At 39.2% G+C, this 24,985-nt stretch overlaps 1 protein-coding gene across 1 annotated transcript in view; it reads left to right on the top strand.

Moving 5' to 3' along the window:
• Positions 1-24,985, top strand: part of Stmn2 (stathmin 2) — a 54,204-nt gene that overhangs the window by 3,401 nt on the left and 25,818 nt on the right. The gene's annotated exons all lie outside the window — the stretch shown is intronic.

Raw genomic sequence — 24,985 nt, 5'->3', positions numbered from 1 at the left:
GCAAGCGTGTGTGCCCAGTGAGGCACCTTGTCCGTCGCTGGCAGGGTGGTGTGTATCAGTGGGTCTGATGGTATCTGCCTGTGCCCCTTAAAGATCTATGAGGGAAAGCCTGTTTTAAAATGATCCGTAAGCCTGAATGCTTTGTAGTTTAGAAAAGATTTCAAGTCCAGACCTCTGTCTCTCTGGAATCCTAACAGTTTTCACTGACTCACAGACAGACCTGGGGTCATTTTCTATGGCAAGAGGAGGGAGACATGCTTTCTGTCTGAGCTGCTGCTACTTGTCTTAGTCATTTAAAATGTTTAGCAGGATTTCACATCTTCGTGTTTAAAAGAGTTATCATTGCCTTTGGTTTTAAATTTTTAATTGCTTATGGATATAGTGATTTAGAAAAATAAGCATTAGGTCAATTGGCATGAAATGACTTTCATCAAATTTCTGCTTGTCACTGACAAAAAAATGCTGCAAGAAATTCCATTTTGTGTAGACTCAGGACATGTCCTCCTCCCAGGATGTCATAAAGCCGGTTCATATGATAAAGTAGTTTCCCTTTGTAATTTGGGATCAAAATAGTTACTCAGTTCTGTGATTATTTAATGGTATCCATCAAGCAAGATTTTTACATAAAACCCAAATAACTGAATATAAAATGGAAGGTGAGTCCATATTGAATGCCTTTTCACTGATAAATACATCTTTAGGGAAATTGCTGTTATTCTATCCATTGATGTTCTTTATTCCCTTAACTAAGATGAATTGTATATTCATGTCGTTCCTGTAGCTAGTTGCTTGCATAAGGCTAGATAAAACTGGTCTCAGAGCATGTGGCAGCTAACAGCACAAACGCAGACCTGGGTGTGGCCAGCCCCACACCGATAGTTCACCCCCAGCTCCCACCAGCTTTCTTTTGTTTGTGGAAAAATACACATTATTGTTACCATGCAATCTGTAACAATATGTAAAATGTGCTAGTCCACAAGAAAACACTCAATAGTTAGTAATATAAATGCTTCCAGAGCCAAAGCCATTTGCTTCCTGGTTCTCTCAATTGGAGACCACGGAGTCTGCACTAATTTTTCACCCCACTAGAGGGCAATCAGTTTCTCTAAGAATAATTTAAACCTGGCTTCAAACACTGTTAAATAAAATCTTTTCTTTTATTGGAGTCATTCAATTGTTGATTTAATAAAGTAATGTCATGGTTTACCCTAGTGAATGAGAAGGGCATGTACATCTCTACAGTAAGATGAGTGATTGTAATCTACAAGTTGGCAGAGCCCTGGATAATTAGTCCCTTATGATCTTTCTTTCCAGTTTCATTACAGCATAATTATTATATCATTTATGTTACTTCTGGGGTTGTATGGTGTATAAATGGTAGAAAATGTCAGTAGTAATAGCAAAATTATTTAGCAACAGATGTTTTAATTTGTAAGTAAAGGCATAAATTAAGATCATGTTTACTTATTCATTTATTTAAGTGTGCCCCATGCTGAGGACAGTTCTAATGTCTGAGGCCTCACCTTAGAGGAAGTAGGAAAGCAGGCAAAAGAACATGATCCTGAGGAGGCACATCCAAGCTGACCATAACAGCTTTCCCATGTTCTTAAAGGATACCTTTTTAAACCAATAATAAACATCTAATTTCTGTGCAATTTCAACAATCATGGTTTATATATGTTTATAAGTATACATATATGTATATATATATAGTTGATGATTCTTGAAAGTTAACAAAAAATTAGTCATAAAACCTTAGAATAGTTTTATTGGTCTAGTAAATAATTGATATCCATTTTAAGGAAGAAGAAACAGATAAGTATAAACTAATTTTGATGATTATCAAAGTAAATTGTTTCAATGTTCAATAGAAGGAAAATTCTTTTTTATACATTTTATATAACTATAGTCCACCTCAAAAACATTTAATAGTATCATATTAAGGTGTTTCTCAAATTTTGTATAGTTTTCATTGCAGTTTAGAAGCTGATGGGGGAGGATGGGCTGGAGGCGAGTCTTCAGTTCTGACAACCTGCTGAATGATGCCACTTCTGACCACCAAGCCATCACTGTTAGAATAATGCAAAGCTGTGATATGTTTTGTCTTAAGACTTTTAAATCTGCCGCAATGGATTACAGAATATTTCACTTCCAAACTCATATGCGTAGGGATTTAATTCCTCTGAGGATTATGTAGTCTGCTATCACTCTTTCTTAATTAGATTGTTTCAAATACATTTATATTAAAGGACTCAACAGAAGACCTTCAAGAGAAATATTGGGAGTAATAAGAGTTTGGCTCTGTGTGTGCATGTGTCTCTGAAAAGAAAATGGCTTGTAGTACACTGGAAAAGGGATAATAAATCATACAAGATTACTGTTATTCACAAATAACATACAAAACAGAAATTCAACCCAGAACCTTCTATGTATAGGATAATGCCTAATTTACTAGACAGTTAACTCAGCATATATAGTCCATATGGGAAGTAAAGTAAAACAGGATTAAACCATACTGAAGTTAGTATTTATGCACAGTTATTACTTATTCAGATTATTCCAACAGAGTATTTCATCCTGGATAATGCATGAAAAGAAGTATTAAGAACTCACTAATCATAAGGAATTTGCTGGGTTATAATGCCCTTATGTCAGAAAACAGATTAGACTTGGTATCACATGCCTATAAATCCCATCACTCAGGATGTTGAGGAAGGAGGGTTTGGGGTTCAAGGCCAGCCTGGGCTATCCTATAAGACCCTAATTTAACATAAATAGGTAAATAATTTTCCTTCTGCTTTCTTAAGTCCATAAAGGGCCTCCTTTATTCAGTGTTACCCTTCTAAAGAAAGGTGGCCTGGACGGGAAAATAGGTCTTCAAAGAATATCATCAAAACTACCATGTCAGTTCACCCATGAAGTGGGTGGCAGGCCACGAAGGTATTACTACATTTCTGGAAATTCTGTCCTGGAAAAAAAAAAAAAAATGAAACTAAGCACAAAATGCCTCCAATAGACAATTAAAAACATCACCGCATCTCTGTGAGTTCGAGGCCAGCCTGGTCTACAGAGTGAGTTCCAGGACAGGCTCCAAAGTGACACAGAGAAACCTGTCTCAAAATAAAACAAACAAACAAACAAATAAAAAACCATCATCCAAAATAAAAAATCGGCACAGATGGCAGAACGCAGTGACATTCCAAAACAGGAGTAACATTAACCTTTGGTTTGTTGTTGTTTTTAACAGCTCAACTCAAGTCTTTCCAAGTCTCTGGAAGCTGCAGAACTTTAGATCACTGGTTCTCAACCTTCCTAATGCTGTGACCCTTTAACACATTTCTTCACGTTGTGGTGACCCCCAACCATAAAAAAAAAAAAACAACTCCATTACTACTTCATAACTGGAATTTTGCTACTGTTATGAATGGTAATGTAAATATCTGCTGTATGACTCCGAAGGGGTCGAGACCCACAACTTGAGAACTGCTGCTTTAGATGCTAATATGTTGGTTTTTAGGAGGATTGTTTTGTGTTTTGTATTTGTTTTTTGGTTTTTTTTTTTTTTTAAAGGAATGCCGAGTTGGAGATTTAGCTCAGTGGTAGAGCTCTCGCCTAGCAAGCACAAGGCCCTGAGTTCGATCCTCAGCTCAAAACAAACAAACAAACAAGGAATACTAAGACAGCATTACAGTGGTTATGTGTATTAAGTGGTTAATCCTGGCAGTTTTAGAAATAACATTTGCAGATGACAAAAATTTAAGCTGGAGACCTGTAACAAGAGTTTAGTCCTGTAATGAACCAGTTTGCTGTAGAGTTGCTTTCAGAATCATTTTTCTGGTACAGACAAACTATGTCTTTCATCCCTTCTGTAGATGCCAGGTATTCAATTTCAATCTTTAGTTTTGTGAAGGAAAGTTAGATCTCAAAGAAATACAACCTAGGCATCTACATTTAATAAAACTATATATTATTTCAAGATTATCTTACTAGTTCAAAAGCAGGTAGGCAGGAGAGATCTGTGGGAGGCTCTGACTCCCTTGCACAATTTTTTATTTATCTTTAATGAAAGAATCAGGCCTTGCCATTTGTCAAGGAGACATTTGCATTAGTAAAACCTGTGTTTATAATAACCCATTTCTATTAGTCATGATTGAAGATAACACTTTGTGTACATTTGTTCTCTCAAAACTCTTTTATGTCAATGTAAAGGTTAATTAATGCATCCTGGCACTCACAAAGCTAGTAGTCACCTGGAAATAGCACGTCTAGGACATGTGCCTGGGAGAAGCCCCATGTCATGCTATAAAGCAGAACAAAATCCTTAAGAATTTATACATTTACAGTGTTGTTGACCTTAGGAAAATTATAAGTTCCAAAATTTGGCTTTTGACAAGAAGTGGATAATTATGGTTCTCAAATAACACATTAAGAATAGATTGTATTTTTTCAATAGTGCAGTACATTGTCTACCACTGAATTTCATTTTTTGCTAGGTCATACTGCAATGTCTTCAAAAGGCATTGCAATAATACTGCAATAATTATACTTTGGGTCTTGGAGTCTATGCTGTGTTCTCTGTTGTTCAAGAAACAACAAATCATCAACACTGTAAGCTTATGAGTCTACTAAATGTCCTATGTCAAGATAAAGATAATTAGATGAAATATTTTTAAATCTTATACCCAAAAACATTTTATGAGTTATTTTAAAGTATACATTAAATTGTGATTAGCAATCTTTTCACTCTTTTTAGAAGATTTTATATTTCTGTGTATATCAGCCATAAAGTTTAATTCCTATTGAATAAAATTGCTCACAGTAAAAGTCTTCCAGTTTAGAAGAAACCTAACTTCCATGGGCAAAAAGAAAAAAAAAAAAACAACTGATAATATATATTGACTTAGAAAACTGAGGCCAGGAAACCCCACCTCTGGTGTCAGGGAGCACCAGACACCTAAGGTAACTGAGGAAACTATGAAGTTAGACTGATGGCAGCCTCCCAGGATCCCCACCTCAGGACACGGTTTAACAGGAAATAGTTACTACCGAGCATTCTCTTTTACTTCCAACACAAATATCTATTGCCACATTGTAGCTCCATAGCAAGGTGCCAGCTGACATCCTCCTAGTACCATTAAAAATGACCATAGTCAATTCAAGCCTATGGCAGGACCCACACTCCTGTCTCTGGAAAAATTATCTTTTCATTCTCCTTCAGCCAGAGCAAATTCTTCCTTTTATCATTTTAAGAAAGGAGCAGATAAAGACAGAAGAGTGGAGATTGTTTGGGGTTTGTTTGTTTTTAATAGATGGTTCAGCAGTTGAGAACACTGGTTGCACTTCCAAAAAACCCAGATTCGATTCCCAGAACCTACATGGTAGCTCACAACCATCAATAATGCCAGTCCCAGGAGATCCAATGTCCCAGAGGCCTCTGCAGGCACTAGACACACAGGTAGTACACAGACAGACACGCATACAAAACACCTGTATGCATAAAATAAATATCTTTTAATTAGATAGCACGATCTGTCTATATGGGAAAACATTTACTTGTTCCATCCATCCTTTTTTAAATTTTCATGTAATCCCTGTGCTTTGAACATAGCATACAAGTCACTCTATTAAGGATCAGTAAATTTAAACTTAGAAGAATGCACTCAGTCAAGTGTAGAGTAAGACCAAAAAACATGGTTGACCAAGGTATATATAGATCCATTTCAATATAGATTAGATGTGAATAGAAAACTAATTACAGTTAGTAATTTCTCCTTTGTCCTAAAGTCAAGCACACATAAAGAGGGAAACTACATGCTAGGTATAGTTGTCTGCAGCCCAAAATCATTGACAGCTAATGTCACTAGGAATGACATTTAATAGCCCTTAAATTAAAAAAAAAAAAAAAATACTTTTAAAATGTGGATGCTGACTCTGTTCAAAAGCCTGTGCCATGTATTCTAAGAATATAAATTAATCTGCTCCTCCCCCTTGGGTAATTTACTATTTTGAAAATAACAAGATCTTACACATAACAAGACAGAAGGGCAATAGCAAGAGTATAACAGGCTTCTCCATTTTAACAGTCCTATTACACCACCCAAACTATCTGACCAGTCAGTGCATAATAGTAGCGTCAATTAGGAAGGACTGAGATCATGCTCCAAGCCTCTTTCACTTGGAACCCTTTGGTTAAAACATGTGTCAGGGCATCCTGAGCATCAGCAGCCCTTTGGAAGAGGCTCTGTCCTGAGGGTCTGAAGCTGGCCCCATGAGTTTTCCTATCTCGTTTCCAGGTGGTGCTAATGCGGCTGGTCTAGACCCACACCAGAGTAAAACACACAACACAATAGTTACCATTGGGGAGCCCAGTGGCCCTGCAGCAGGAGGGGTCCTTCCTCTCTCTCTACATCACAACTCAAAAGAACAGCCCTTTTTCAGTGTAGCTGGGCTGGCTTCTTCATTCTCACCACACCTTGGCCTTGGTGATTTCATTTGTGCCTGTAATTAAGCACTAGTCAATAACAACGCTATCTGCCATGTCTTTATCAGCAAGTGATTGTCGGGATCCAGGAAGTAAATGTGAAAGTGATTAGTGTTTGTCAAGTAACTGTATAAATGCAAGTGCTTGTGCTCTTTTGTCATTAGATATAATGGCTATGAGTGTGTGTGTGTGTGTGTGTGTGTGTGTGTGTGTGTGTGTGTCCCCCTCACTCTATAGCCCAGACTAACCTCAAACGTATCTGTTCTTCCTACATCCACTTTCCAACTGCTGGGATTACATGTGTGCACCACCACACACTGATTTGCAGGGGCAGGGTATGCCATGTAAATACCGCTGAGCATGCATTTAGAATGAGTAAAGAAGGGAACGAGAAACACAGCCTGAATCTGAAATCATCTGCTTTTGAAAGATACATTCAAAATAACAAAAAGCAAATTAAAATGATGATTGAATCCCTCAGGCTACTTTGAGGGGCTGGATATCAGAACCCTGTTGAGCAGCCTTGAGCCTTCTTCCTGAGAAGTAGCAATGAAGTCACCCCGAATTCCATCAGTGTCCCTGCTCAACTTTCCCAGCCTAAGCTTCAGTGGAAGACGATGGGTAGTGTCCCAAGACAGCAATCACCCATCTGAGAAAACCTCTGGGCCCAGCACAGGTACCCCAAGAGACAGACACAGAAAACACAAAAGGGCTGATGAGAGACAGAGAGAACTCAAGTTGCTTAACCTCACTTCCAGTTACCCCTGCAAGTGTCATCTTGACCCTCCACCTCAGAGTCTTGAGACAGAGAAATCCTAATCTGAGGAAACATCCAGGCCCAAAGCCCATGAATGTGGTAAACTGCTTTGGAGAGATGGGTTAGAAAGACAAAGCTCCCTATAGTGAGAGAACGTGGAACACCAGGATGCCAAGCCCCATGCAAATGAAAAGGCAGTTCCTCAGTTCCCCTAAAAACCGCTGCGGCTGGACCTGCCTGTTCCGGGTGGGAGAGATGCATGGATTAGATGGTTGTGGCTTTGACCCTGCTCTGCTCACCGCCCAAGAAGCCCTGAGCAAAGTGCTCATGGATTCTGCAGTATTAATACAATTCTCACCATTACGAAATAGGGAAATAATGCCTAATTATGCACTGCTCCCTGAGAGAACTAGGCAAGGAACTGAATGCTAAGCATTTGACAATTTAAAAAGAAATTGATCACCTTCTCTGATTCCCTGAGCCAATCATGAAAACACTAAGGGAAAATAATTTTAAGATTAAACATCTTGATTGTTATGTTAATTTCTACACGTAATGGCAACCAATGGAAAGTGTTTGGAACTATAGAAACTGTCACTACTCAATAATTCTTGGAAGCAGAAGGAAGGCTGATGTCCTACACAGCTGCCCATGTAGTAAATCTCCAAGACAAACCCATTCTGAGCAAGGCCAGAATTTAATGGTTAATGTATTTCATCTGGGTCAAAAGCCCATAAGCAAGAAAGGTAATGAAAGTAAGGGTGAGTTTTCTTATATTTGTTTCTGTTCCCATTTCCCTAACATTAATACCTCGTCATACTTTAACAATGTAAGTAACATCAATAAAATTGAGTCTTCTTGCCTATCCTGGAAGTTTCATCAACATAAGATGTCAGTTAAGTCAATAGAAATTAAAAATGATTCCAGACATACAAGTCTACACTTAGGCCTCTTGAAGAGTAAGGGAAGGAACAATTTCAATACATGAGCTTGAGCTCACATGTGCATGGGCACACACACACACACACACACACACACACACACACATTCCCTAAAATGCTATTGGCCCATCTGTTTCCCCAGACCCCAGCTCTCTTGCCTTCTGCTCAGTCACCCCACCCTCCAATCTCCTTGCTGTTTGCTCTGGTCTCCCACTTCAGTTTCCAACGTCCTTGCTATTCAAAAAAGCAATTAAAAAAAAAACACATGGTATATAAACAAGGGGTTATATTTATGATGTAACTATAGGTACCTTGAGAAAAATCAGTGTTCATATTTACAAGTATGTTTCAGATTAGTTACAGCTTATAATAATCTACATATAAAATCCTTAATATTTTGTCAGCTTCGCAGGCTATAGAATTCAGATGGTGTACTCCCACTTTCTCATAAACATGGAAAAGTGAAAAGGAGGAGTCTCACATGGAAGCACCAATATTATTTAAAACCTCACAAGGTCATACCACATTGTAAGAGATGTGCTTCGCTTTGAAAAAATGTAGCTACTTTCCTGACTTCAAAATCCTTCAGGAGAGTCTGAAGTTCTTCACAAGGCAAACAGGCAGAGAGGGGTGTATTTTTTTTTTCTACCAGCCTTGCGGTTTGAAGTTTAATAGTTAAACAAATAGATGAAAGTCAGTATTTCAGATGAATTTATTTTTCCAAGTTGAGGACTGACATTGAGGAATTAAGCAGCTTTGAAAAGAACTGGATTACATTTGTTGAAAGTTTTCTGAAAATGAGATGTAAAAATAAAAATCATACACAATTGCAGTGTGTGATGTTTATAAGCTGTATTACAGCTTACCTAAGACAAATTTCCACAGAGAGAGAGACACACACATGCATGTGTATGTATGCACATACTCACTCATACACACACACACACTCATACTTGCATGCATGCACACACACATACACACACTCTCATACTTAATGTATGCACACACTCACTCATGCACACACACACTCTCATACTTGTGTGAATGCACAATACACTCTCATACTTGCATGCATGCAGACAGACACTCATGTACACACACACACTCTCTCATACTTGCATGCATGCATACACTCACTCATACACATAGTCTCATACTTGCATGTATGCACACACTCACTCACTCATACACACACACTGTCTCATACTTGCATGCATGCACACACTCACTCATACACACACATACACACACAGTCTCATACTTGCATGCATGCACACACTCACTCATACACACACACACACACACACACACAGAGTCTCATACTTGCATGCATGCATGCCACTTGAGAAGGGGCACTTGGCTTTTGTATCTGCCTCTCTTGGCTGCAAAGAATTTCAAAGCTCCTCATTTAACTAGATCAAAATTGGAAGCATTGCTCCTGAGGAAGTCCGTAGCTATGGTGCTGTCCTGTCCCGATTGTTACACATTCATCCCTTTTGATAAATTTTATAACCATGAAGACTCCACCTGAGGATAATTAGCTAAGAAATCAAAGAAGATTTCTCACCATTGCTGTCGGCTGTCCCTGAACAAACTGTGGCTACTTTCCACGTCAATCTCAGATCAGCATTCCTTGAACTTTCCTTCCTGTTAACTCCTCAAGATTGTCAAACTTGCCAATTAGCCATATAGTGTCATTATAGGTATTTTTTTCGTTTCGTATTTTCCTATCATTTATTTTTCACCAGCCAACAGCCTTCCCTCTGCCGTCCTGGCTGTGCACCGTGAAATGCCTTTGTGAGTGTGTGTGTCAGCATGAGACACTTCTTTCTCTTCTTTTCTGCTGTACCTGGTTCACAATCTTTGACTTTGTCTTCACTATAGCAGGTTTGTCCTTGAAGGACAACTTTGGCTAACATACACTGACTGTAACTAATACTGTGACTGTACCATGAACATTACAGGGATTATCATCCACATTTTTACAGGTGAGAAAAGAGAAGAAATTGCGAATTGGAAATAAATTACTTTGATCCAGAGCCCATTTAGTTAAACTCAACCTACAGTCTTCTTGAACAGAATAGGGGTTCTGGTTGTGTTTGGTGGTTTGGGGGTAAGAGTGAAGTGAGTAATAGAAACATGGGGTGAGCCACAAACAAAAGAGTTATGAAGATGGGGGAGAGGGTGTCTTGTTAAGAAGTAGCTCTTTGAGTAGTTCAGTAAGTCGATAATGGGGGAGGGTATGATCAAAGTACATACACACACGTATATAATAAAGTAGTGAGAGAGTATTTTTTAAAGAATCAGAATTATAAGAATCAAAGTTCCACACACTTAGTATTTTTTTTTCTATTGCTGTGGAAAAGCATCATAATCAAAGCAATGTGGAGAGGAAAGGCTTTGTTCAGCTTGCAGTTCAACATCACAAGCCATCATGAAGGAAGTCGGGGAAGGAACCTGAGAAGCAGGAGCTGATGCAAGGCCGTGAAAGAGTGCCACTCTGGCTGGCTCAGCCTGCTTTCTTATACCCTCTGGAACCACCCACCAAGGGTGGCACCGCCCCCAGAGAGATGGGCCTACCCGCTTCAACCATTAATCAAAAAGATGCTCCCACAGGCAAGCCTACGGGCCAGTCTGGTGGAGACATTTTCTCAGTTGAAGTTCCCTCTTTCCACATGACTCTCTCTTGTGTCAGGTTGGCATAAAACCAGCCAGCACATTTGCTATAGCCCTTCAAAGGGTCAAAGAATAAAGATCAACTTGATGATGATTAATCTTTATTAGTAATATGTCAGCACTTCACTTTCTCAACACACCACCTTGGCCACTACAATAATATTCTAGCCCCATTTGTAGACAAACTCATGTCCAGAAGGTATGCTATCTAAGATGAACAAACTCATGTTCAGAAGGTATAATATATTATCTAAGATTGCTTAGATCCAGGACTGGAACACAAGGCTTGAATTCCAACCCTTATTTTCTCCATTACTCTACGAGCCTATTTACTCACCTCTAGTTATTATTGAGGGTGGAGGCAAGAGCACATATAAATAAACACAGAAGCAATGTCTCCTTTCTTCCCTGGCACGACCAGTTGTCTTCTTTAAAAGGAGGCCACACCAAAGATTCCAGAAACTCCATCCTGCAGCATGATGCAAAGCCAGTGAATTTCAAGGGAAGAAGTGAGCTCCATCATGCTCCTACCTCCAGCTAAACTCAGTCTCTAAGACAAAGTCGACTGACAAACTCAGCAGCTGTTGTTTGCACATGAACGACAGCCCCTTCCTGCTCAGCAACTAAAGGACAAGCATTTGTGGAACATCTGTTAACCACAGAACATGCATACATGTAGGAGAATGCAGAAGACATTAGGAAAGATGTCCTCCCTCACTCTAAAAAAAAATTCATTGTTGAGAAGAAATGGGTAGTAAATGAGGCAATAGAGGAAAACAGAGCCAACTTGACGGGGAGCAAGCCCGGAAAGGGGCTGTTTCCTTGAAAAGGCAAAGGCATCCCCAAAGCCTTTGCAATAGGAACCTTGAAGTTTGATTCTGGCTTTAGGGAAATACATACTTAGCTTTGGGAGCTACGTGACATTTACAAATGGTCACCACATCCTACTTGATAGACCTTCTGCTCACTCAGCCTATTATAATTTGGCTGAACTTCAAAAATATGAAAACCCTACTTTTGTGAAAAATAGTTAGCATAAACAAATCCAGAGTGAATAGAACCTAAAGAAGAACAGACATTGTGTCTTTGGCTTCAAGCATCACCAACTGGTGGCATTTTTATAATAGCACATTACCATGCCAAATTCCAATCCATATTTATCTATGCAGATCAGATGCTTAATTCTATTTTTATTGTTTTTATAACCAATGTACGTAGTATTTGCTGCCACAAAGAAAGTAAATCCATAGGCCATCAGAATCTTGCCATCCAATTACGCCAGCATGGAATCGTCGAGTGTAAGAATGACTCTGGGACAAGAATCCAGATGGCATGCAAAAGGCTCATGTTTTATGTATCACTTTCTGCCTGTGAGGAAGAGTATTCAAAGCCAAAAATAGACCTTTCATGGAGCATGGGGAAGAGTGGAATTTGTTCTGAGGATTTAACGATTTGAAGTCAGAGACACAGCTTGCTTCCTGAAGTATTTGTTGCATTAGATAATACTCACACTGTTACACACACCGCTATTATGAAACATAAAGGTCCAGAGAGAAGAAACATTATAAGGCAGAAATAGGGAGGTTACACTTGTTTTTTCTTCAATACGAGATGTCATAAAATAATGTCTAACATAAGGTAGATAAAGGATGTCTTTACTTCAGAAAACAAAGTGTATGTAATGGGAAAATTATGTCATCTAAAAATTTATTGAGTATTTAAAAACCAACTATATATGACAGCCAGTAGGATACAGAGAGGCGATGTGATCTGTCCAAGGTATGTACACATTCAGGGCTACAGATGTAGAGAGCTTGGTCCCAAGAACCAAAAAAAAAAAAAACGGGGCAGGGGAGAAAAGGGATTTGAAGTCTGAAAATTTCTTAAAGCTCATTTAATGCACATAGCACCTCAAAGTTTATCTTTCAATCTCTAACAAAAAAATCAATCCAGACCTATGAGGAGCATAATTTCACTTGAAAGAGGTATAAAACTAAAAAGGAATGCCTTTTTCACGAAAGCTTTATAAGTGGAAATAGCAAAAGTGCATGGACATTGCGATGGCCAGAAGCAGCACTGAGCACCACCTGGATTCATCCTCCAAATGCCACGCCCATGAAGGCGCTAGTCTTCATAGTTGTCAGAGATGCCTTTCACTTTTCAGGACAGACTGCAGCACATAACTCCTTTTAAAGTCTTCCCTAAGTTCTCTGGGGGACATTATTGACGACAAAGGTGTGCCACAAAGAAAAGAAATCATTTTTATTATTCAGCACCAAAACCACACAAGCAGATTTAAAAACGGGAGAGTCAGATGTCAAATCAAATCACGGATTTCTTTTAAAGGCTTACCTTTCTGTAGCCATCACATTTCTCTCCCATTTGTTTCCCACCCTGTTCCTACTACTACACCCTCGTTGCAACACACTAATCACCAACTCCCAAAGCGAGGAAGGAGCCCAAGGTGAGCCACAAATGCTGTGGGATCTGATTTCCTTATCTATGGTATGAGATCATTAGGGAAATTTCTCTGTTGCGTCAAGACCAGGCTGTTAGGACTGGTGATTTTAACTGCATGAAACCAAGAGCGGACTTGTCAATAATCTGTGCTTTTAAAGAAATAATCAATGCATTTAAAGAAACTCTTTAGAGTGGATACTTACCAACCTGAGTCAACCAGTTCTTAAAAAGGGAGAAAAATGAAAATGCAATAACCAAAATAAATCACACTCCTCACAGCATGTTTCTTGGAGACACAAAAAGAACCTGACCTCACCAGGATCCTTACTGTTATCTTTCATGTTAACTATGCTTAGAAAGCCACCTGCAGAAAAGCATAGTTGCTCCTAAGTCTTCAGTTTCCCTTCATCATTTCAGAAATAATCAGCTGATCACTTCAAGTAAACCCAGTGCAGTCCTCAGCAGCACTATTCTCTTTATGTCATGTGCATCATCTACAACCAAAGGCATGATGATGAGAGCTGGCATGGAAAGAACAGAAACCCTACATTTGTCATAGTGTCAGTGAACAAAATCTAACTGCTGGCAAAATTGGCCCTTTCTTTACATTTCAATTGTAATTTTTTTCTCAACATCATTAACAGAATTAACAAATAAAATGTATGTGCATATATGTGATTCAATGGGATATTTTAACATATATGTACACTGGGAAATAGAAAAAAAATCTGACATAACTCCCCACCCATGCTTACCTTTGAGTGTGCTGAGAACACTTACTTTTTCCAGGTATATAATACTTTATAATAAGATTCCGGAAGTCATTTGTAGAACAAGATAGTTATGACCCTTGTCAGCATTCATATTTCCTGCTTGATTTGTTTATATGTGCAATCATTGTCTTCTCTGTGAACACAGAATAGCCATGGAGTGTAGACATCACTGTGACTGCCAGATGCATAGGACTTTCTTTCATTCAAAAAAACCTTTCCTGACTGTTGCACTTCATTTACATAAATATAGTATACATGTGTAAACACTTAATGTACACTTCTTCAATGACTGACTAGCATAAACTATAATGAGTGTGACTTGGAGATCCGGCTACTATGACACCGTTGAGTAAGTTCTACGTCAACAGAGACCATAGTGTTTCTCTTATGTTTAAAGAAACAGGCAAAATGAGGTTACCATATAAAGTTTCTGTGGCTTATGCCTGAAATAGTTACCTCCCATTAATCACAAGTATACAAAACCGCTGTAACTACAATTTAAATACCACTACCCAGACAAGAATTCTATTTGGTGGAAACATCACAAGTATTATTTGGCAATAATACCAAATTAAAATATTTTTTATTCACAGTTGATATTAACACTAGTATACATGGATATATGGCATGGATCTTTTTTAATGTTGAGACAGATTGCACGGTGTTGCCCTGACTGGTCTGGAATCTCTGTGGAGACCAGGCTGGCCTCAAACTCACAGAGATCTACCTGCCTCTGCCTCCAGAGTATTAGGATCAAAGAGATTCACTACCACACCTGGCTATAGCATAGATTTTTTTTCCAAATAAGGATTTCAAATACAAACACCTATAAAACCTGCATATTGCATGCCCAAACCTGAGGGAAATAAATCACAAAGTGAGCTTTTTATCAAGAAAAAAATACATAAGTGCTAGTCTATCTTCAGCAGATATACTTTTCCCTTGGTATCTTTGTGAAAGCGTATCTCAAGGCATAGATTTTTTTAAATATATACTCAGAACTGAAACATTGACCTGAAACCATTCAAATGTATTGATACTTCATACCAGTTCAAATAGAGGCTTACATGAAGCACTTCTAGAAGTACGCATTGAACTTTTAGGAAATGTTCAAACTGATAGAGGAAATAAATCAGAATGCACCTGCTAGAGCTTGCCACACAAGCTGCTGTAGGACCCTCCTTTATTTGTCCGTGTTTCTTCCCAGTGTTCTGCACAGATTCACACATCTCTTTATCCAGGCAGTCACTACTTCCTAGAGGTATCTAGGGAGTAAGGTAGAAGGAATCCTTCTGTGCTCACAACTAGGCTTGGTGATAAAATCTTGACACACAAGCAGAATAAAGTGCTTCTAAGATTTCTTTAAGTCACAGTGCAGCTTAGCCTCCATGGACCTTAAGATCTTTCTTTCTGTGAGGGAGGTTTAAGGGCCAACTCTCCCCCCAAACCCCCCGTGAACAAAGTTTTCATGAAACCCTGCAGGAGCTGTAATGAGCCAAGAGAACTGTGAGGTTCCCAAGTGATACAGTTTACTGCTTCTATTGCACTGTGGGTAAGAACTGATTCAACTCAGCCCGTTTCTTTCCCTTGTCACTATTGCTGGTGCCAAGAATCCAGTGAGCTGAAATTTAAGAGCTTGAGGCGCTTTCGTGATTGCCAGTGATGGGCTACACTGCTTTGACTCTCTTAAAAGAAACAAGAGAGCTTTAACCAACAAAGAGAACTGGAATGCCTTGACTGATCAAAATATGATGTCTTTCAAAACCTCTCTGGCTTTGGAGACCATAATTCCTGGGGGTAGAGATGGGTAGAATGAATGTGAACTGAATCTAATTTTACACTAAACTAATTAACGTTACATCATCCCAGCAGAAATATCTAGAAACATTACCTCATGACAATGTTTTTCTAAGTTGTTAAAAATTGGCCTTTAAATTTGGGAATTATTTGGTTTTCTTTTTCAGTGTTACATCTTCAGTTACATATTCATCAATAAACCTACTTTAATGCTCCCAATTTAAATTAATGTTGTCTGTCAGAAGTATCTTAAGCAAATTCATACTAGTCTGTTTCTGTGTGTGTGTGGTATAGTGTGGTATATGTACCTGTTAGAATAGTTAGTGCACCTGTGCATGTAGGTATGTATGCACATGTGCAGACACACTTGTGTAGGCCAGGGGTCAATGTCAAGTATCTTTTCTTGATTACTTTCCACATTTATTTCTGAGACAGAGTTTCTCAGTGAGTCTGAAGCTCATCGGGTGGGCTCTGTTGCCTGTCCTTCAGGGATCCACCTACCTTTGCCCCCCCTCCCACCCCCTGCACACGCACACACCCCTGAGCGTTAGAGTTACAGGTGTAAGCACTAGGGATCTGAACTACTGTCCTCAAGCTTACACAGTAGTTGTTTCTCCAACTGAAGCATCCCCTCAAGCCCTATCTATTTTGTCTTTAAACAATGCAGGGAGCTTCTAAATCTTCTTAAATAAGGGCCTGGGTGTGTAGTTCAGTTGGTACCATCCTTGCTTAGCCTGAACTAAGCTTTAGATCAGATCCCCAGTACCACATAAACCAGACATGGTGGCACACACCCATAATCCTGGCATTTGAAAGACAGGCAAGAGGAGCAGAGTCTCAAGATCATCAGTGATTTCAAGGAATGCCTGAGGATACACGTGACTCTGTCTTAAAAATAAATAAGCAAATAACACATATTCTTCGATGAAATGGTACATCTGAGTGAAGAGTAGATAATTCAACCTTGACTTTAGGGGACCACAGCACAAACTGCTGAACACAGCCTGGGCCCAATCTAGTTAAAATAAGCAGCAGGAGCTGAAATGTGCAAAGTGTAATAATTTTAAAATAGTCAAAGAAAACTACTAGCAGGTGGCTGATTCCTGCCTATGAGAAGACCTGAGTAAGGGGAAGAAATAGGCTGTAGGAAACAGGAGTGTGGCTGCTTGTTAGCAGATGGAGCTGAGTCTCGGGTCTTTTCAGAACCAGCCAGCAGAGGGCAGTGTTTTTCTCATTGACTGTCCTCTTGAGTCAAACATGTAGTACTGCACATCTTTAATCCCAGCCCTCTGGAGGCCAAGGCAGGAGGATCTCTGAGACCAGCCTGATCTACATAGTGAATTTCAGGCCAGCCTGGCCTACATAGTGAGACCTCACCTCAAAGGGAAAAAAAAATAAACAAATAAAGTAAATATTTGGAACAAGCTGCAGAGACTGTAAGGGGAACCTGGGTCCCTAATTGAGTACCTAAAGACTCTTTGGCATGGAGGTGACAGTATCATTCTTTTAAAAAGCAACTATTTATATAAATTAATAAGTCTCAGTCAAAGAATGTGTGTTCTTTCTATTAGAAAGAAGTCAGGACATCCGATTGCTATAATACAAGGGACAAGAGCCCTTGATTTTACATTCTGTAGTGTCTCATTTCGTCCTTTGACCCCAGAAAGCTTCCTAAAGAAACTGGAATCCAAATTCAGGTTGAATCCAAATGGACTGTTTAGGACTTCCAAGAGACCCTCACTACCAGACTGACATGATCGCCCCCAGAACAAGCACAAGGAAAGAACCAGGAAGTGTGCAGGCTGTCCCTGGGCACCCTTCAGCCAGCCTGGAGCCAGGGCCAGCTATGGAGTCCTCTGAGTAATTGAGCCCTCACTGCCATCAAGAACAAAAAGTAGAGATTGGGGACTTCTGGGTTCTGATCTCTGGCTTTCCCTAACTCAAAGCTCAGTTTCCTTTCTGGATCTCACTTCAACCTCCTTAAAAATAGGGAGATCATGCTTTCCTCTCTGTCTATAATGTGATAGAGGAAGAGGAAAAGGATCTTATTAAGTTATGCTTAGAGCTCTTATTAAATGACCCTAGGTATTATGGTTTTGTGAACTGAATTCTTACAAGTCAGGCCATTATTAAAAATAAAATGCTGGATATTCATATATCTGGTGGGGCAGTGATTGAAATCATTGCAAAATAATTTACCACACAAGACCAATAAAATGACAGGGAGGAAGTGATTGCCAGTGTGCCCGGACATAGACAAGCACCCCAGTAAGCACACACAAATAAGTATTTCTCTCGTTCTTCTAAACATTTATCACAGACTCTGAGCTTTCAACTCAGGCTTTCAAATACATCTTAACTATATATGCGCCATGCTTTAAGAAGAAATATTTTTAAAGGAGATATTGCCTATGAAAGTAGCATGTTAACACATGACATTTCCAGAACTTTCTATTACCATCTTTCATATGTTAGCAGAAAATCTAAGACACATTATTCCTTTTTCTCACTGAATATTAGCCAAAGTAAGGACTCAGATAAAATTTTGCCCAGGGTGAATATCCAGAAGGAATTTCTATAATGCTGCCAATTCCAAATTACATAACAACAAAATGATATGTATTAAATGTCATATTAATGGCTACTCCCACATAAGCCAAATGAAGTGGAAAATTGAAAATTTTTAAGCCATTTACTTCTAATTGTTTGGGTCTTTAAAAAGAACAATGGAGTATAACATCATGAATTATGTATATTATTTTCTACTTAAAGTAAGACACACATACAGTTAATATGTATTTGAAAGCATGAATAAAGCCTAGAGTTTGTGGTATAGAGGTTTAGATGAATGGGATAAATCTTTATACGTTCATGTTGTGTTTTGTAAAGTAGAATACCCTCCATGGTGCTTTAATCTAAAACAAAATTGTAGCTGATTACTAAATCCATGTATTCTTTTGCGAAATTGTTACTGGAGTTTCCAGCTATTTCTATACCAATACCTATTACCCATAGACAAGCCATACATCAAAAAGTGCCACATTGTCTTTCTGTAAAAATATCCAGTCATCCCTCTGATTTGGCATCAATAGAATCAATCACAAATTAAAAACATTCAAAAACAGGTCTCTGTATTAAACACATGTATGCTAATACTTCATATCAGTATTCTCCGGGCCATAGCACATAACAAATATTTACTACCATATCATAATTGTTAGATTATTAGATATTCAAATAACTGAGAGATGGTTTAAATCATACAAAAATGCACATACATATAACATTATACAGGCTGTATATACATATATGCATGCAATAACAATTAGTGAAAAAGAGGTCATGAATTGAAAAAGAGCACGGATGGGTATGAGGGTGGGGGGTTTGCAGGGAAGAGAGAAATGATGTGATGATATTATGATCTCAAAAATAAAATACATTTTAGAAATCATCCGGGAGGTAGTTGACAAATACTACACCCTTTCTTTAAAGGACTTCGGAATGCACCAATTCTGGTGTCTGTAGAGGACCCCCAAACCAGTCCTCTGTGGGTACAGAGGGACGGCTGTGTTTCTAGCTGTATAATCAATGTGTGGGAAGTAAGGGAGGAAATGCCAACAAGAAAAGGTTTGTGCCTTTTATTTCATTAGTTTCTCGTTGGAAACAGGTAGACAGTGGAAATGAGAGCAAATCACCCGAGCAAATTGCTGGAAAAGTGAGACTGGGTGTGAAACTCAATGGTGAAGCTCATGCCTACCACACACCAGGCTCTGAGTTCAATACCAGGGAGGGAGGAAAGGAGGGAGGGAAGGGAGAGAGGGAGGGAGGGAGGGAGGGAGGGAGGGAGAGAACTGGAAAACAATTGAGAGGGAGATGAACAGCACCAAGCAGCATTTAAGGCGGGAAAGAGTCAGACAGGCCCATATGAAAACTAAGCATCACCCTTTAGACTCCATCAAAACTCACGGCTTATCCCATGCCTCTGAGCCTTCTCTTCACCGATAACCTGGACTGTTTACTGGACCTTTCCTGACACTGCCAAAATGGTTAAACAGGAAAGTGTCTATGATGGCTCAGTTCATTGTTTGTGCCTAACAAAGAGCAGCTGTTACCATTACTCATGGTTCATTGTGGCCATTTGGAAGAACAGAAAAAGTACAATTAACGTTCATGCATCATTAGGCTAAGAGACTATTACTATATAATTATTATACTTTGTGTGGGCTGAACTTTAAATGAATTCACTAGACAAATGAACTTATTTGTAAACATTAATAGTCAGTAGCTAAGTCAACCAACCCACTGCTGAAAAGGAATATATGGAATTACCTATTAATTCCCTCATTCTTGCAAAGATGCATTCAATTCTACCTGGTCTTGAGGTATGGTAAAAGTATCTATGTGCATTGACTCCAAAATTCAAGAAAAGAAAATGTTATTGTCAATTTAATGGATGTAATCCCAATAGTGAAATCATGAGCATGCTTCTCATAGAACTTGGTATTTGCTGGGGAGTCCTTATTGTTACTTTAAAAATCATTTGAATTATTTATATTTCAGTACATCAACCCACACATAATTCTTCTCCAAGCAAACCCATTCTGTGAGCTTTAGCTTAGTTACATTTTGCATGGAAAGTCTCCCTTGGTCCCTATTTACCCTTCCTTCTGTGATATTGTAGATCTTTGTCCCAAACTGAGTTATTTCCTAGCAGTTGTTTTCATGAAGTTGTGGGGTCCTTCTTTGTTCCCTCTGTACTACACATTTCCTAAGCTATGCCACACCACATCACCTCCCGGACTTCCGTTATTTCCTCGTCTGTCCCCATAACCCCTGTAAAATGCAGACACAGTAGCACTAGCATGCATCTATAATCCCAGTTCTCCTGCGTGAAGGTAGGAGATTGACACTGGAGCTTCCCCAGAAATCCAGAGGCCAGCAAGCCTGGCATAGTCAGTGGAAAAATAAACAGGAAATTCTGTCTCTAATAAAGTGAAAGATGAGGACCAACCATGAAGGTTGTCTTCTGACATACACAAGCACACCACAGTGCTCACACTGGCATTCACACAAAACAAATACATTAAAAAAATTAAAATTAAAAAAAAAAAAAAAACAGAAGGAAGGAGGAAGGGAGGGAGGGAGGGAGGGAGGGAGAGAGGGAGGGAATAACTTCTTTCAATGTGTTTAGGGTTCCCTACTTCTAAACTGATAGTGAAAGCTAACCTGGGAGACTTTTAGCACTGAAAGGGACCATTACCACTGGACATAAACTGGGACCGTGGAGACAAAGCAGGACTTGTGGCCAAAAGACACATTGTCACTTCTCAAAATCTTTCAAAAGGTCTGGAGCGTTGCCTCGGTGATTAAGAACACTCACTGCCCTTCCAGGGGACCCAAATTCAGTCCCCATGACCCACATCAGACAGCTCACAACTGTGCAGAACTCCATGAGCTCCAGGGAATCTGATGTGTCTGGTCTCCAGAGCCTCCTGCACTTACATGCACATACCGACATGGGGTTATACATTATCTACACATAATTAAACATGATAAAAATAATTTTATTTTCAAAATCTCCCCCAGAATTCCTACAGATAGCCTGAAAACTCAATTCCCAGGCTTAAATTTCTTTTAATTTACCTGCTTATTCGTGATCCTTTGATATTCTAGCACAGCGCATCATGTATAGTCATGTTCTTAGTACATGCATAATTAATTCATGAAGGGAGCAAAAGTTCAAGAGTCTTACCCAAAATCTTTGAGCAAAATTAACACCTGGGAAGACACTCTCAGAAGTCTTGAAGTCCAGTTTAGTGTACCCACAAAAAGGCTGCCCCTAGAGTGCAGAGAATGCCATCCAAAGTGCAAGAAGAGGGAGCAAGCCAATTCTCATGTAGTCCTACACAAGAAAGGTTTCCATGTTATCTCTTAAAACCGTTTCCCTATCAACAAAATACATACATCTTTTCTGCTTTGTTTTCTTAAACACCACTCAATCCTTTTTAGCAGAAAGGGGAGAAGGCCAAGACAAGGTCTCACAGACTGACCTCAAACACCTGGCAATCTTCTTACATCAGGCTCCTGAGTGCTAAGGCACAGGCACCAGCAAGCACTGTTCAGTCTTCACATTGCAGATCATTGTCTCTGGTCACATAGGAAACCCAGGACACACACTCCAAGTGGAATTTCAGAAAGACAACAGGTGATGTTTAGTCCATCCTGGGCAATGTCTTCTTTAAACCTTAACTGAGTGGCCTGTATTTTTATTGGCTGGTTTGGAAATCCCAACTGCAAAGCCCTTCTTTATCCCTCATCTCACTGCAGCAGGCTAAGGGTTCTTCAAAGCTTCTCTACATCATGTCTACACCCAGGTGATCTTTCCTATTTCCATCTGTCTTGGTCTGCTTTATATCCATGCCCTGCCTCCCTGACTCAGACAGCAATGCTTTCCTATATTTGGGTACTTTTAGACTGCTTCACAGAAACGTCTGCCCATAGATGGCGAACCTAAGTACTTGTTAATGGGAATTGATTTAAAGTCACAGCCCAAGACAACTATAATTTATTGAGCAACCCCTTTCTGATCTCTCCAGAACTATTCTCTAAATTGTTTTGTCGATGAGTAAGTACTGTGTACCTTCAAAGGATGTATAGTTTAACTAACAAGAATCATATATCAAAAAACAGTCTCAAAAGACCCTGAACAGTATATACATGAGATATCATAAGATCACTTAGAACAATGAGACACATCATAAAAGAGGGTGTACTTAGGAGAGGGGATCTGAATTAAGACCAACTTTGGGGAGAATTTGAGTGAGCAAATAGAATTCAGGGGGTAGTGCTACCTGGTAGAAAGTTCTGGCAGAGGCACTGTGGAAGGGGGCCCTTGAACATCAGGTATATATATTTACCACAAGGAGACAGCCAGAACTCACCTTGTAGTTGCAACTTGTTCTGTGGAGTTCCCTGGGATTCAGGGAACCCACATAAGTGAAAATCTACACAGTGACTGCCACTGGCCAGCCAGAGCCGTTCATAAAATTAATGCTGAAACTGGCCACGTTGGCACACACCTTTAATCCCAGAGGCAGAGGTGGGTGGATGTATGAGTTCAAGGCCAGCCTATTCTATGCAGTGAGTTCTTGCCGTCCAAAGCTACATAATGAGACTTTGTCTTTAAAAAATATTAATGTACTGAAAAGTAAGGATGCTGTTAAAGAAATCACCCACAGAGGGTCAAATCCTTTTCCCCAGATCACCTAGGACAGCACAGAACCAGTATTTCTTTCAGTCAGTGTTTTAGCTCTGGCCAACACAATAGATATGATTTAATAAAGTTCTGGAGACTAGAGGTCTGTGAGCTGGCCAGCAGTATGATAGGCATCTGGTATGGGTTCTAGTCCAAGGTGCAGACAATGTTGCTTTTCTGAGTTTCACAACAGAAAGAGATGAATCCAACTCTCCGGCCCTTACAAGGGCCATTCATGAAGACCTGGGCTTTACTGTCTGATCCTCAAAGGCTTCATGTCTAAATATCACCAAATTAGGAGTTGAGGTTCTCCTCTGGCCTTGGGGACAAAGGGTAAAAATCATCCTATTATTAGTTTAGATTATTGTTCATTATACATAGGGCTCCTGATGTGTCAGCCACAGATAGTCTGTACACCTTCTCTTCGCTAGCTTGGAGATCTTACTAAGAATTATTGAAGTTCATTACCAAGTTACTGATGATAAACATGAAGAGCGATTAGTGTAAATGTATGTATGTTCTTCTATTCTATAGCTTCAACTTGATACCTCTTTATGGGTTAAAAATCCTTTAGTTTTGTGTTTAGACTACTTCTTAGTAAAACTTGAATCTATAATGGGCATATGGTATGCAATCATCCTTCAGTGTGAATGGAAATTACTTCCAGGGCTCCCTGGGAATACAAAATTTGCAGATGTTCAAGCCCCTTATTTAAAAGGATATAGTATTTGCCTAGAACTCATGCATGTTCTGTCCTATCCTTAAGCCATCTATTGATTACCCAATACAATGCAGACACTATGTAAATGGCCATTATACTGTATGTTTAAGGAATAAGAGAAACATCTGTATATATATTCCACACAAAGAAGCTAAGGTTGATTTCATGGTTAGTGCATGCCATTCCAGAAGCCATTTTTATTTCAAATGTGTTCAATATGACATCTGTTGAATTCATGAGTACAGAACCCAAAAACGTGGAGGAGTAACTGTATACTTCACTTTATAAAATGTTTTGAGTACAATACTGTATTCACTTACTGAAAAAAAAGTAACACTCCTAACATACAAAGCCTAGCTAGATTGTTTTCAGTCAGTTTACGGAATGTCAAATACGCTATCCTCTGGTAGATACACACTGAACATCTATGTGAAAACCTTAGATATTTGTAAGTGACTAATCAAAAAGAAACAAGACAAAGAAGTGTGGTTCAACCTTCTAAAACTAAAAAAAAGTAATAAAATTTCTCATAATGGGCATTGTCAAAAATGTCTGTAGCGCAGAATAAACTGTGTTTTCATTTTTAGGAGGTGAGCTAGCAGAGATTCCTTCCTTCAGCGGGTCATTTGGACGTGCTAAGTGGACCTGTATGAAACTGACAGTGTTGATCCTTGCATGTGGTGGGATCCTAGTCTCAGACACACAACCCTGTGGCCCGTGGACTTCATTCTAGATGTAGGCCTGGATGATTCCTTGGAAGCTCTGATAGTAATCATTCTACTGCCTTTGATCCAGAGACCCAACTTTGTCATCAGTCATATGTGACTTTGGCCTCTGTGAGACCCGGTGTCCTCACTTACAAAATGAGTAGTTGAGTAGGTGGACTATAGACTTAAAAATCTCTTAGAAGCTTCTTAGTTTATCATTCCGTGTCAGCCTCTTGAATGTGGCTTGTCATCTGTAGAAGTCAGGCTTGGGGATCATCACAAAAAAAGAGAAATCTCATGTGGTTTTAGGTACATTTATTATTGTGTGCTAAGTTACATTCATACCTCTCCTCAGTTACATGTGCTCACAGTCTGTGTGTTAGACATGGTAAGATATCTGTCAGATCTGCTTCCTGC

Source organism: Onychomys torridus, chromosome 2 (assembly GCF_903995425.1).
Source record: "Onychomys torridus chromosome 2, mOncTor1.1, whole genome shotgun sequence".
In the NCBI taxonomy this organism is placed as follows: Eukaryota; Metazoa; Chordata; class Mammalia; order Rodentia; family Cricetidae; genus Onychomys; species Onychomys torridus.
The sequence above is the reverse complement of the archived record's forward strand: the minus strand, read 5'-3'. Positions and strand labels throughout refer to the sequence as shown.